Here is a 13,837-nt window from a genome sequence, read left to right on the forward strand (position 1 = left end):
TGCAAAGGGTCAGGTAGAACCTGTGGCCTTAGTGTAGTCTGTGGGCCATCTGCAGCTATCTTCTGGGGCACTTGAGCGCATCTGGGCCCCAGGCCCCACTCCAGACCTACAGAACAGAATCATTTGAGGAGCCTAGTTGTTGTGGTGCCCCGGGAAGACCACAAAATGACGCAGACTTCACTTCCATATGGTGAACCTTAGCAGTAAGGTCCCTGTATATCTTGTTCATTTAAGTTTGGTATCTTCAGTTGTTTTCACTGTTCCTGCACATCACTTACTGCAGAGTCTTCAGCAGGCAATGACTGAGAACTTGTGTTTATGTGCTTTGGTACCATCACACTATTGATTGACAGTGAACTTCCTGTCATTACGCCCATGTATATCTGATACATATCATACATTCTTTAGCTGTGGCGCAGGCATCCTGTTTGGTTACTGAAGCAGTTAGCTTCTCGTACCCCAAAGTGCTACATAGACATTTTACTTACTGAAAATGTTTGGAAATAATTTCAAATTACAGATGCTCTTTGACTTAACAGTGCTGTTATATCTGGATAAGCCTATTGTAAGTCAAAAATATTGTAAGTCAGAAAGCATTTAATACCCTGTTAAACCCAGTGTAAAGTAGAAAAATTGTAATTTGAACCACTGTAAGTGGGGTACGGTCTGTATAGGAAAGTTGCAAAAATAAGAATAGTACAAAGAACTTACGTGTTCTTTACTTAGATTGACCTGTTGTTAACATTTTACATCATTTCCTTTTTTTTTTTTTTTTTTTTTTTTAATTAGAAACAGAGTTTGTCTTTGCCCCCCAGGCCGGAGTGCAGTGGTGTAGTGGTGCAATCTTGGCTCACTGCAGCCTCTGCCTCTCAGGCTGGAGAGATCCTCCCACCCTAGCCTCTTAAGTAGCTGGGACTGCAGGTGTGTACCACTACATCTGCTTAAATTTTTTGTATCTTTTGTAGAGACTGAGTTTTGCCATGGTGCCCAGGCTGGTCTCAAACTCCTGGGCTCAAGTGATCCTGCCTCGGAATCCTGGAATGCTGGGATCACAGGCATGGGCCACTATACCCTGCTCATTTGCTTTTTATCCGTGCTATTTGTGTCTTTCTTTCCCGTCATGTATATACATACATAAATAAATATATATACTATTTTATCTGAACCATTTGAGAATAAGTGTATACATCATAGCCCTTTCCTGCTAAGTAGTATACTTCCTAAGAATAAGGATATTTTCTTATATAACAAAAGTGCAAGTATCAACATCGGTAAACGTAACATTTATTTGAATTTGCCTACTGTACTGGGTTCTGGTTTTGTAAATTGACTTAATGTCCTTTAAAGTATTTTCCCCTCTAGTACTAACATCAGGGATTGCATTTAGTTATTATGTCTCTATGTTCCTTTAACCCGAAGCATTTTCATAGCCTTTCTTTGTCTTTTGTGAAAATGTTTTTGAAGTACTCAATCTTTTTTTTTTTTTCTTTTAAAGGCTGTTTCTTATTTTGGGTTAGATGAGTGATTCTTGTAATTGGATTCAGGTTATCTATTCTGAACAGGAATTTACATAAATGATGTGTTCTTATCAAGGTATTACATCTGTTCCTCATTGACAGTGTTAATTTTGATGATGCAGTTAAGGTGATGGCAGCTTTTACAAAATACTATATACCTACTATTTTCTCCCTAAAACTAATAAGAATTGCTTTTATCCCTTTATATTATTTTATTTTTATATTTACATTTTTGCGTGGAGAGGAATCTCACTATGTTGCCCAAGCTTGTCTGAAACTCCTGGGCTCAAGCGATCGTCCTGCCTCAGCCTCCTGAAGTGCTAGATTACAGGTAGGAGCCACTCCACGCAGCCTAAACGCTTATTTTTTTATCCCTGTCAGTCAATTACTAGTCCACAATGAAATTAGCATTCTTTAAACCCCCTTTCTACAATTAAGATGGTTTGGCTTATAGCCGAAGTTCCTACCTAATCTTTGTTACACGGTTGGGCTTCAGTTGAATAAATCGAAGACGGATGAGTAGAAACACCCAAAAAGCACTATAAGTAACTATCACTGATTTTTTACAGTATACTTTTATTTTGTCTCTTGGTGAATTATTTTGAAGAGCCCACACTTCTAAGTTTAAAATGAAAATTGAAGTCTATTGGTCTTTAGCTTATAGGCTGTACTTAGGGTGTATTTAAGTAATTCATCCCTTCTGTCCTTGAACCTCCAGACGTAAAGGGAGCAGTAGGCATAAAATGTGGGCAGCTGACCATTTGCCGGTCCTGACCTTCCACTAGTAGTGAGACCAATGCAGCTCTTGCTTCTGCTGTGGCTTCGTGAGGAGGTGGGTCCAGGTCCTGATCTCTTCTTCCAAATAACAGCTCTGTGAAAAAGAACCCTTCCTATTCTCTGCCCTATTTTGGAGATTGACCAAGAGGTATAGTTGAGAGGTTCTTTAACATTCTTGGTTCATGGTGCCATTAGTGTCTCATTAATTTTTCCAGTATCCCTTGAACAAAGGAAATACCTAATGTCTAAAAATTAAGTAGTTAGGGCTGGGCATAGTGGCTCACACCTGTAATCCTAGCACTTTGGGAGGCCAAGGCGGGCAGATCACTTGAGGTCACGAGTTTGAAACCAGCCTGGCCAACGTGGTGAAACCCCATCTCTACTAAAAATACAAAAAATTAGCCAGGTGTGGTGGTGGGCACTTGTAATCCCAGCTACATGAGAGGCTGAAGCGGGAGAATCGCTTGAACCCAGGAGGTGGAAGTTGCAGTTAGCCGAGATCGCGCCACTGCACTCCAGCCTGGGCAACAGAGCGAGACTCCAGCTCCAAAAAGAAAAAAAAAGTAGTTAGGTCCATCAGCTATGAGTATTTATGTCCTATTGACTTAGAAGCTGTTTGAGAAAATAATACAATAAATTGGAAAAACTAATAGTTTGATCTCATTCTCGACCAGAGTGAACAGGGGGATGTGTGCATCTCTTGAGCACTGCGCGATGTCTCAACTTTGGAATTAGATTAGACACCACCTCATTTTGTGCAGCAATTGCATTCATTACAGAAACCACTAAAAGGGCAGAGATACGCTATCGCCAAAAGGAATGTAGCTCAATCTAATGTTGACTGTATGATGTCTAACAGATGTCTACTATTACTACATTCTGCCACAAAATTAAAATATCTGAAAGTGCCTCTGTGAATTCCCTTTGAGGCCCCAGGGTACCTCAGTGCACACTTTAGTAATCATCAATTTAGTTAAAAGAATCTTTCTAGGATGACTTGCAATCGTGTCGCCCGTAGCCACTCAAATATGTGTCTTAATGGCAGGTTAGGGGTTAAATAACTCTAAAGAGGGAGATGACAGCATCACCAAACTTGGGCAGGAGGCAGAGATGACATTTCAACCTAGTTGGTAGGACGTGAAAATTCCTTCTTTCATTTATGATATGTTTAACCTAGAGAGGTCTGATTTTAACTTCTTGGGTAGTATTGCATTGTGTCTGCTCATCAGTGAAGAAGGTAATAGTTGTTTAACTGCGCTACGTATGTGATAAGATTTTCTTACTTAACCTTTTTGGTTTTGTTCACATATTCTTTCCACGAACTGCCTGTTTTCTAGGGATTAATGATTTGGTTGCAAAATATTTTGTAATTATCCACTTCAGGCCTTAGAAGGATGCTGTAAGTCTTCTCAAAACCATGACTGTACTAACATACCTTTTTGTAACAAGCTACAATCAAATTAGCTCAAATTAGCTAAATCCTAGTGGAAATTAAATCTAGTTGATACGATTATTTTAATTTTAGTTATTTGAGCTTTGGGTATGAAAAAACTTTCCTAGACTGGGCACAGTGGGTAATGCCTGTAATCCCAGCACTTTCGGAGGCCAAGGTGGGAAGGTCACTTGAGGTCAGGAGTTCAAGACCAGCTTGGCCAATGTGATTAAACTCCATCTCTACTAAAAATACCAAAATTAGCCAGGTGTGGTGGTGCACGCCTGTAGTACTAGCTACTCAGGAGGCTGAGGCAGGATAATTGTTTGAACCCAGGAGATGGAGGTTGCAGTGAGCTAAGATCATGCCAGTGTACTACAACCTGGGTGACAGAGCAAGACTCCATCTCAAAAACAAACAAAAACCTTCCTAAAAGGAACTGGGGGGCATTTTGAAAATTTAGGTAGCTTTAGAATGATAACTAGAAGCTGCCTGCTTTACCTAGTCTGAGGTTTTCAGAGTAGAGGATGTTGACAGATGGTTTTCTTTTCAAAGAAACATTCACTGCTTTGCCCAATCTATTGCAAATGAACAGAAATCAGGGATCATAACACCCTAGACAATCCTAGAAAGAATGGAATAGCATGGCATCTGGGAAAGGACCACAAACAGAGTCAGCCGATCTTGGCTCTCAGGAGCTCCGTGACCCCGGTATAGGCTTGTCCTGTGACATAAAGGACATTCACCATTCCTGGGCCCACTCAGTGATTGTGTCAACCAGAATGCTTCCCCACCCCCACACATTTTCAAATACCCCTCAACTACTATGCATTGAGTAATGCGTCAGGCTCCAATCCAGTACTTAATGAACAAATGAGGAAACTGAGACTCAGAGACATAAAAAGATGAGCTAAGGTAGTATATGGAAGTACAGCTAGGATCTGGGTCCTCTGCCCTCTCGCACCCCCGTCTCCTGTCTTGAACTCATGTCATGCACAGAACAGCTGAAATAGTTTCTTTCAGCGCCAACCTTGCAAGAGAATTGAAATGACAAAAATCCAATTAACTTGATATTTATTTGGATTCCTAGATCTAGAATGAAAGCTTCCTGAAGGCAGGGGTTCTTATCTCTTGTTCACTGCTGCATTTCCAACTCCTGAATTTCCAGCTCCTGAAATACTGTCTGGTGTATGAGAGGACGTCAGTAAATTTGTCGATTGAGTGCATGGGCACACTGTGATTTATGAGCAATACTCACGAGTGATATTTACATTTAGGTAATCAGTATTTGTGTAGGATATAAATCACTGAATTCTTTCTGAGTTTGCTTGGATGAACTTACTTCGTAAGTTACTTGGAATCAAATAATACTCTACAGAAAAAATCATATTCGCAATGAGTTCTTCTCACTGGCTAGAATATGATATTAGGAGTATTAGTATGATACTAGTAACTTTGTCATTGCCAATTGAATACCTTGCCTATGGCATTTTTCGTTGGTGTGTGTGTATATATATCTGTGTGTGTGTGTGTATATATGTATATATCTTTTTTTTTGGGGGGGGACTGGCGGGACAGGGTTTCACTCTTGTCACCCAGGCTGGAGTGTAATGGTGTGATTTCTGCTTAGTGAAACCTACCTCCCCACCCCAGATTGAAGCAATTCTCCTGCCTCAGTCTCCCAAGTAGCTGGGGCTATAGGCATGCATCACCTTGCCCAGCTAACTTTTGTATTTTTTGTGGAGACAGGGTTTCGCCATGTTGACCAGGCTGGTCTTGAATCCCTGAGCTCAAGTGATCCTCCCACCTCAGCCTCCCAAAGCACTGGGGTTACAGGCGTGAGCCACCATTGCCGGCCTGTTGTTGTATATTTGTAATGCTGATCACAAAGGTATCACAAATATGAAACCCATCATAGCTGGAAGTTTATTACTTGTATTAAGAGTTTAAAATTCTGACTCCCCAGAGGAGAAACAAGAAGAAGAAAGCCTTCCCCTTCGAAAACTGTGGCATTCCAGGCCCCCTAGGTTGGAGAGTACCAGTTTCTCTTTTAATGCAGGAGTATTTATGCCCTTGCCACTAGCTGTTAATAGTGGAATAATATCATAAAGGGCATCTATATGTAATAAGTTACTTATAGGTTTACGGTATTGCTAAGAACATGAAAATGTCTGGTAACCTTATTCCAGGAAATTTAGTGATGTGTGCACAGTCTCATCTTCATTCATAACTTGATAGTTATTAGTCATGACTTAGGTTTGTTTATATTGGGACCAAGTTAGAAAAGGATTGAGTTGTTTGGAGCCCCATCCTAGGTTGTTCGGAGCCCCATCCTAGTTGTTTGGTGCCCCATCCTAGGAACCCCATCCTGGGGGAGGGTGGGACACAGCATCCTTATCACCCATGACAATTCTCAACTTAGGAAAAATGGCCCCACCCAGTAGCCTTTGAGAAGCACTGCATTTGGGGAAAACCTGATTCCAAGTTTGGTTTACAGCTCACTGCCAGTCGTTGGCTAAGCCAGTGTTTCTGAGCCTTTGATTTGGAGCTTTAATAAGACTACAGATGCCCAAGCCTATCCCCAGAGTTTCTGATTCTGTGTGTCTTGGGCGGTGCCACTTACCTGCAATGTTGAAAAGCATCCCAGGGGATCATAATGAGTCTGCAAATGGAGTCAGTTTGCAGTGATTGCTGTTTTTGGTCCTGCAGCCCTGATTGTGCAGCAGTGTGCAGTCAGCAAAGCCCTAAGGCCAGTAACTCAAACACATTTTTAAGTGAATGTTTGCACTGTACTGACCTTCCAGGAAACCTCTTGAAATCATTATTGAAGGACAAGTACATGAGACCAGCGTTTCCCAGAGTGTTTCCTGGAGATTACTAGAGTTGTGAGGTATTTTTCAAAGAAGAATTTTGTGATCAAGTAAGTTTGGGAAAATACTATATAATGGATTCCTCTCTGGTAGGGTACAGTGTACCTGAGCCTAGGACGATTCTGGGAGTTCTAAATTAAAGACGTGTTTTGTTTAAGCTCGGGGTTCTCAGTTTTCTTCTCCACAGAATCCATTTCCAGCTGGACATTTCTCAACCTTCTTAGGTACAATATCCCACCCAGCAGCCTTTGAGAAGTGCTGCATTTTGGGAAAAAATTAGGAAAACCTGATTCGAAGTCTGACTTACACTTCATTGCCAGTCGTAGACTAAGCCAGTGTTTCTCACCCTTTGATTTGGAGCTTTTAAAAAATCTACAGATGCTCAAGCCCATCCCCAGAGTTTGTGATTCTGGGTGTCTGGGGTGGTGCCAGTTGCCTGCAATTTTGAAAAGTGTCCCAGGGGATCTTAGATGTTGTAGAGGTTGAGAATCACTACGTTAGGAAGAGTTGTCTAAGTTCTTTTTTTTTTTTCTATAAGACTACAGTGCGTGTGTCCATTTTACAACTCTGTGTTTTTGTTTGTGTTTTCTGAGATGGAGTCTTGCTCTGTTGCCCAGGCTGGAGTGCAGTGGCACCATCTTGGCTCACTGCAGCCGCCCCATCACAGGTTCAAGCGACTCTTCTGCTTCAGCCTCCCAAGTAGCTGGGATTACACTCACCACCATGCCCGGATGATTGTTGTGTTTTTAGTAGAGATGGGATTTTGCTATGTTGGCCAGGTTGGTCTCGAACTCCTGACCTCATGTGATCTGCCCGCCTTGCCCTCCCAAAGTGCTGGGATTACAGGCATGAACCACCATGCCTAGCCCCATTTTACAACTCTTTTTGATGTTAGGCATGTTTCCTAGAAGGAATTGGTTTCGTGTTGAAATAAAACTGAGGTGATATGGGCACTCTGAGGTCCTTAGCCTCCTGGGGGCTCTGCCTGCTGTTCCCAGCCTGGGCATTGGCACAGTTCCATTGCAAATCTGGACTTGCAGGTTGCTTTGAGATGTAAAGAAGTAGTAAAGAGGGGGCAGCACTGTTGAAGGGGCTTCCTGAGCTCCTCAGGGCAAATGCTACTGGGATCTGGAACTCTGGTTGGAAAATACAAACGGTAATTTGGTAACATGGAGGTTGAATTGAAGCTTTCTTGGAGAAACGTTCTTTGTATAGGTTCTTCTCATTTTACACCTCATGGCCTAACACCTTCTAGAATCTCCTTTCCTCAGCACCATGCTGTGAGAAGCCAGGCAGGAAGTAGCGCGGTAAGATTAATGGGTTTTTACAATTACCATTCAGGGAATTAATATGGGGATAGTAAAGGGGTGTATCACAGCTACAGGCTTCTCTGATGGTTGTTTTCCAAGGAAGAGCCCAAATGACAACATCCAAGGCTGAGATGAAGTCGGAGGAATCTACCCATGCTGTGAAGATTGTCTGATCGCTTGTGGAAAATGCTCAGGTAGCTGTAGGTTTAATCAGAGACAAGAGAATCAAGGTTGTGCTTTTGTGGCCCATGAGTGCTTTGATGAGGACATTTGTGTCTTTCCTTCTTTCGGGCCCATATGGTCACTCACCTTGCTGTAGAAGTTAAGCCAGGATTTACTAGAGAGTGTCAACTCAAACAGCAAGCGGCTCCTTCGGGTTAACTTGTGGTTGGAGGAGAGAACCTTTGTGGGGCTGGGTTCTCTTAGCATTGCGGAGAAGTGATTTGCCTGAGGGTAGACCAGAAGAAAGGAAAGGTGAGCCGAGCAGTCTGAGTGTTGAAGCACTATGTAATCTATTTTACATATGTTCTTCTTTCATGTATTCTCTTTAATAACCCTGGGAAGTACTTCTTAGCAGTTCTTTATGGAATAGATGAGACCCAGCGGTTCAAGGAGATAAGATAACTTGTCCAGGGGTACACAGCTAGAGAGTGATAGGGCTAGAATTCAGACTTAAGTCTATTTGGTTTCTAAAGTCCACTTTGAGGTCCCCCTGCCCCATCCTGCTGTCTACGGTTGGTACCCATGACAGCGTCACCATCCCTCACTTCAGAATATCTTCTTTGCTGTTGAGCTGGATGGCAAGCCCTTAATTCTGTTAGGAGAAAAATCATAAACAGATGCCTTATAACTGCCTTACAACTGATGGTTTAATGCTTTATACTGCTCTCAGCCTTGCACTGCAGCTGTCAGCAGTCATTCTAGGACATACTGTGAAAGAAAACAGTATCATAGCCAGTCAGAGGATCCCTGCATTCATCTTCGCTAAGTATATTTAGGTTATACTTTTGATTTCGGAATAGTCACTTAATGGTATTTATTAGCAATACTTTATGTCTAGAATTTAGTGGTGTTAGCTAGAATTTTATAATGGCATAAACAATATCCTGGAGGAAATAGGATATCACCATGTGATACAAAGCTAACATTAGTAAAATAAACATTAATCCAAGGTTAACCATTAGCCTAAGCTTTCTCTTAATTCAAATTCCAAGCTAAGCCTTACTGTGTCAAAAAAAAATATTTCAGCCCCGTTTGACATTCTAATATGAAAATCACCATAGACTTGCAAAGGTCCAGTATGAGTAATATTAACTGGCTGTATAACTTAATTACAGAATTCCAATAACATTTCCTGGGACCACATGATTCTAAGCTTTCAGGCTTAGGGATCACAAGATTTCTCAAATGTTAGCTCTGGGAGGTGATTGTTTAGTTAGACTATTATGTTCTGCAGGTGAAAAAACAGCAGAGGTAGGTGATCTTTCAGAAGTCACAAGGCTGCGTGGATCACAGAAATGGCCTCTTTACTACTTACTTTTTAGTGTTGCCTTGAATTGGAGTATTTTTAAGAAACACTTGGGCTGAGTCTATGAATGTAGCAGACTGTTAGATGTGGCCCAGTTTGTGCTTCTGTGTTGTTCAGTCTCAACTGAGCAACCTAAATATGCCACAGAGGCTGCAGGGTGCATAGAGTGATGGCTGTCAGTATTTAGCCTCATTGGTCTGAGTTCTCTCAAACCCATAGTATGAGTAAGTGGGCAACAGATTTTGGAAGCCTTTGAAATATTATTCTAGTTGCTCAGTTACTGCAGAGCAATCATTATTTTTTTGTTGGCAGTTCGAACTCCAGCGTGCAGGCTTTGTGGCTGATGCAAAGTAGCAGTGAGAAGAAGAATGAAGAGTTTAAGCTGAAACTGAATGTCTGAAAATGAGCATAATCCTGAGGAATGCTTGTCATCAGAGTAATCGATGATGTTAATGAAAATTGAATGCACTTCTCTGCTGCTATGTTGTTGTGAATTATACTTGCTTACTACTAAGATTTAGTAGCCTAACACATTTTGGGAAAGAATCAGTTAGAATGGAATCAAATGACTATATTTTTAATGCCAGAAGCTGATCTGGTACCATATATAGGCCATTATTTTGCATTACATCCAATGCAGCTTAGGATTTTTTCTTTTCAAGACATTCCCAGATAAACAAAAGCTGAGGGAGTTTGTTACCCCTAGACCTGTCCTACAAGAAATCCAAAGGGACTTCTGAGGGCTGAAATGAAAAGATACTAGAGAATAACTCAAAGATGTACAAAGAAAAAAGTACTATCACTGTAGATAAATACATGGATAATTATAAAACCTAGCATTGTTGTAGCAATGGCTTGGAACTCTACTTTCTGTCTTCTACATGATTTAAGAGAATAATGGATTTTTTTTAAAAAAAAGATATTCGTTTATGTTTTTGGATACATAATATACAAGGATATAATGTTTCCCCTTAGCTTTACTGAGGTATGATTGACAAATAAAAATTGCATGTATTTTAAGTGTAAAGTGAAAAAGAATTTTTTTCTCCAGTGTATATGTGTGTCCATGACAGTGGTTGTCAGTGGTCCAATTTGGCTATTAGCCCATTCCATTTACTGGGACTTCTAGCTAAGAAATTATTTGAGGTACTTCAAAATGGGACTTGTTGAAATGGCTGTCTTTCTCCAAGTGAGCCTGTCATTTGGTACTCTTTTTACTACAAGTGACAGCAAACCCAGTTCATACTGGCTCTAGAAAATAAGAGAATCTGTTGGCTTATATACGTACACAGGGGCTACTGATTTCTAGGATGCCTTAGTCCAGGGACTCAGATAGCTTGGCTTTGCTTTTTATGGTGGCTTCCTTTTTAGATCATGGTAAAAAAAAGTCTACAGCATCTGTAAATTTAAGTCAAGCTGAAGAGTGAGCGTGCCTCTCTATGTCTTTCCAGCTGATCCCCAGATTGACTCTCATTGGCTTTGACTGGGTCATGTGTTTATCTCTAAACCAATCTCTTTGATGGGGTGGATTGAATTACTCAACTGACCAGCTCTTAGTCATGTGTATCACTGCTGAAGCCAGATGATTTTCTTCACAGCTGAACTACAGAAAATGTTGGTTTTACTAGGTGCTCTCAGGCTCTTTAAATAAAAATACCAGGACTTTGAGGGGAAATAAGCAGTAAAGGTTCTTTTCCTCAACCTGCGCCATACAGTTTTGCTAATGTACTCTGTAAGTTTTATATTATCTAGTCTTTCATTGGAAGTGCTGATTTATTTTTATCATGTTTGTCTGTTGGTATCTTTGAATTATCTGTGAAAACTTTAATCATATTCTTCTAATATGCTGCATTCACCCGGACAGTATTTAAAATCCCAGTGAATGGAGGAATATAGTCACTTGCACTGCCTAGTTATAGCCATGGCCCTCCTGAGAAAGGGCCAAGTTACAGGACATTACTATCTGCAAGTTGATACATATAATCTATATATTTACATGTTTTTTGTCCCAGCAGTTCTAGGACTCATTTGGGTAACAGAGATAGCTCACATACAGCCTGGGCTGGTAGGTGGTCATCTTTAAGAAAAATTGTAAGCTTTTACATCTGAATTATTTTCCTGTTAACTAAGATGAACAATTTTCTAAATTGAGAAAGTCAGAATAAATTTGTTAATCCTTTGAAATTATAGTGAGCTCACCATTTAAAAATATCTACAACAGCAGCTTTCGGTCTACATGTTAAGAGACTAATCTAACAATATCAAGATAATCCATTTTTATTCTCTGCTTTATGGGCCTTGGGTCCCTAGAAAGTGAAGTTATGAGTATATACTAATATGTTGTTGATACTCTGTAGCTGATGTATTTTACATGTTCATTCTAGGAGTTAGAGAAGCCCAGACTTCAATTAAAGTATTTTTATACAGTAAGTGCCAGATTTGTTTTGTTTTGTTTTTTTTAGACAGAGTCTCACTCTGTCACCAGGCTAGAGTGCAGTGGCACGATCTCGGCTCACTGCAACCTCCGACTCCCTGGTTCAAGCGATTCTCCTGCCTAAGCCTCCTGAGTGACAGGTTTTAAAAACAAAACAAAATTAGTATTTCACAATTAATATGTTGCATAATTCTGTCACAAATTAATATAATATTTTAATTTGGGGACTTTAAGAAGACATTATTTGAACTTTATCCTTAGTTTTACTAATAGCAAAGTAGGTGACGGGATATCAAAATGGCATAATTGAGTATGAAACTATGAGTCAGGCCTGAATATGCCATTTACATCTGGCAGTATTGCCTGCTCTCCTATTCCTCCCCAATCCTAGCTGCTTTTAAGATTTTATATTTGGTTTTCACAGTTTTACTGTGATGGCTCTTAGGTGTATTTTATTTATATTTCTCCTAATTGTGGTTCGTGGAGCTTGTTGGATCTCTGGCTTGATACCTTTCATCAGTTTTGGAAAACCCTTGGTGGCTATCTCTGTAGCTGTTGCTGCTTTCTCATTGTTCTCTTTTCCTCTTGGAATAATAGTTATATGTGTATTACTTCTTCCTCTCTTAAATGTGACTTAAGATCTTTCTCATATTTTCAATTCTTTGTTTTTCTCTCTGTGCTTCTGATTAGATTTTCTTCTACTGACGCCTGTTTCATTCCAGTCTTTTCTGTGTCCTTTTAAACCTGTCAATTGAGTTTTTAATTTCAATTATGATATTTCAGTTTTCCTCTTTTTTATACAGCCTAAGTATCTGGTAAGATTCTCTATCGTTAATATATTTTCTTGAACAAAGTAATTGTAGTTATAGTAAAATTCTATTTTGATGAATAAAATATCTAGATTGCCAGTGAGTCTAATTATTACTAGTTTTTTTATCTTGGTTTTAGTCATTTGATCTTGTTTTCTGTCAGGCTTTGTAATTTTTTATTAAGTGCCTGATACTGTATGTGAACATTTTCAGGCTCTCTGGATGCTGTTATATTCCTCCAGGGAAGATCTATTTGTTTTCTGTTGGCAGTAGGATAAAGCTGTTCATCTAGATTCAATCAAGAATTATGATAATTGGAATTAAGTTTCAAGTTAGTCTGTTTTTGTTTGGTTTATTTCTAAGGTATAAGCCATTGAGAGTCTCAGCAGAAAGCCCGCAGTATTTAGCAGGACTCTGTCCATACTAGGCCCTAAATGTCAACTCCTAAGTTGAGTACCACGGTCATAAAGTCAGCTTAGCTTTTTAGCCTCTCATCAGAAGCTTTCTGTTTATTTTCTCCTCCTTTTACAACTCACAGCTTTGGAGTGCAAAGGCTGGAAAGAATGTTGGGTTCATTTTTCTGAAGCTGTCTTTTCTCTCGGATTTTGTGCCTCACATTCTGGCTGCATTGGAAGTCCTAGATTTCATTTTTCAGCTCCTCATCCCAGTAAGACTGCTCCAGGCTTTGGGCTGTAGCTGTCTGCTCGGCCAATGTCCCCTGGCTAGGAATTAGTGAATGCTCTGAAAAGAGCAAGCAGTACAAAGGAGGGTCTCACCTCAGGGTATTTTCCTTAGCCCCTCAAGTTTTACATGCCTTTATTGAAGACCAAAGTCTGCAAACAGCAAACAGCAGCTATTTCTCCTTGTCTTCCTCCTCCTTCTTTCTGTCCTTTCCCTTCCTTCTTCTTCATCCAGCTTTTGTAATTGCTCTTAGTGGGAGACTTAGTGTGATATTACCATTACTTTTTGTCATTCTTATGCAATCCAAGTTTTTCCATGACTGCAATACATACGGTAGTATTATCTATTTGAATCAAGGTTTTCCTATGGGAAAATAGGGTAGGCAAATACCATAACTGTTTTTAGGTTAAAATCATGGTATATGCTATTAGTATTCATCGTTTAACTTTCTGTTTATTCATTGTTGAACTTGCTAGAAG

General features: G+C 40.1%; 1 protein-coding gene across 4 annotated transcripts in view; it reads left to right on the top strand.

The window, feature by feature from the left end:
- The window catches only part of CSGALNACT1 (chondroitin sulfate N-acetylgalactosaminyltransferase 1), a 355,242-nt gene that overhangs the window by 165,960 nt on the left and 175,445 nt on the right, over window positions 1-13,837 (top strand). The window lies entirely within an intron of this gene.

The sequence above is a fragment of the Nomascus leucogenys genome, chromosome 4 (genome assembly GCF_006542625.1).
Source record: "Nomascus leucogenys isolate Asia chromosome 4, Asia_NLE_v1, whole genome shotgun sequence".
Taxonomy (NCBI): Eukaryota; Metazoa; Chordata; class Mammalia; order Primates; family Hylobatidae; genus Nomascus; species Nomascus leucogenys.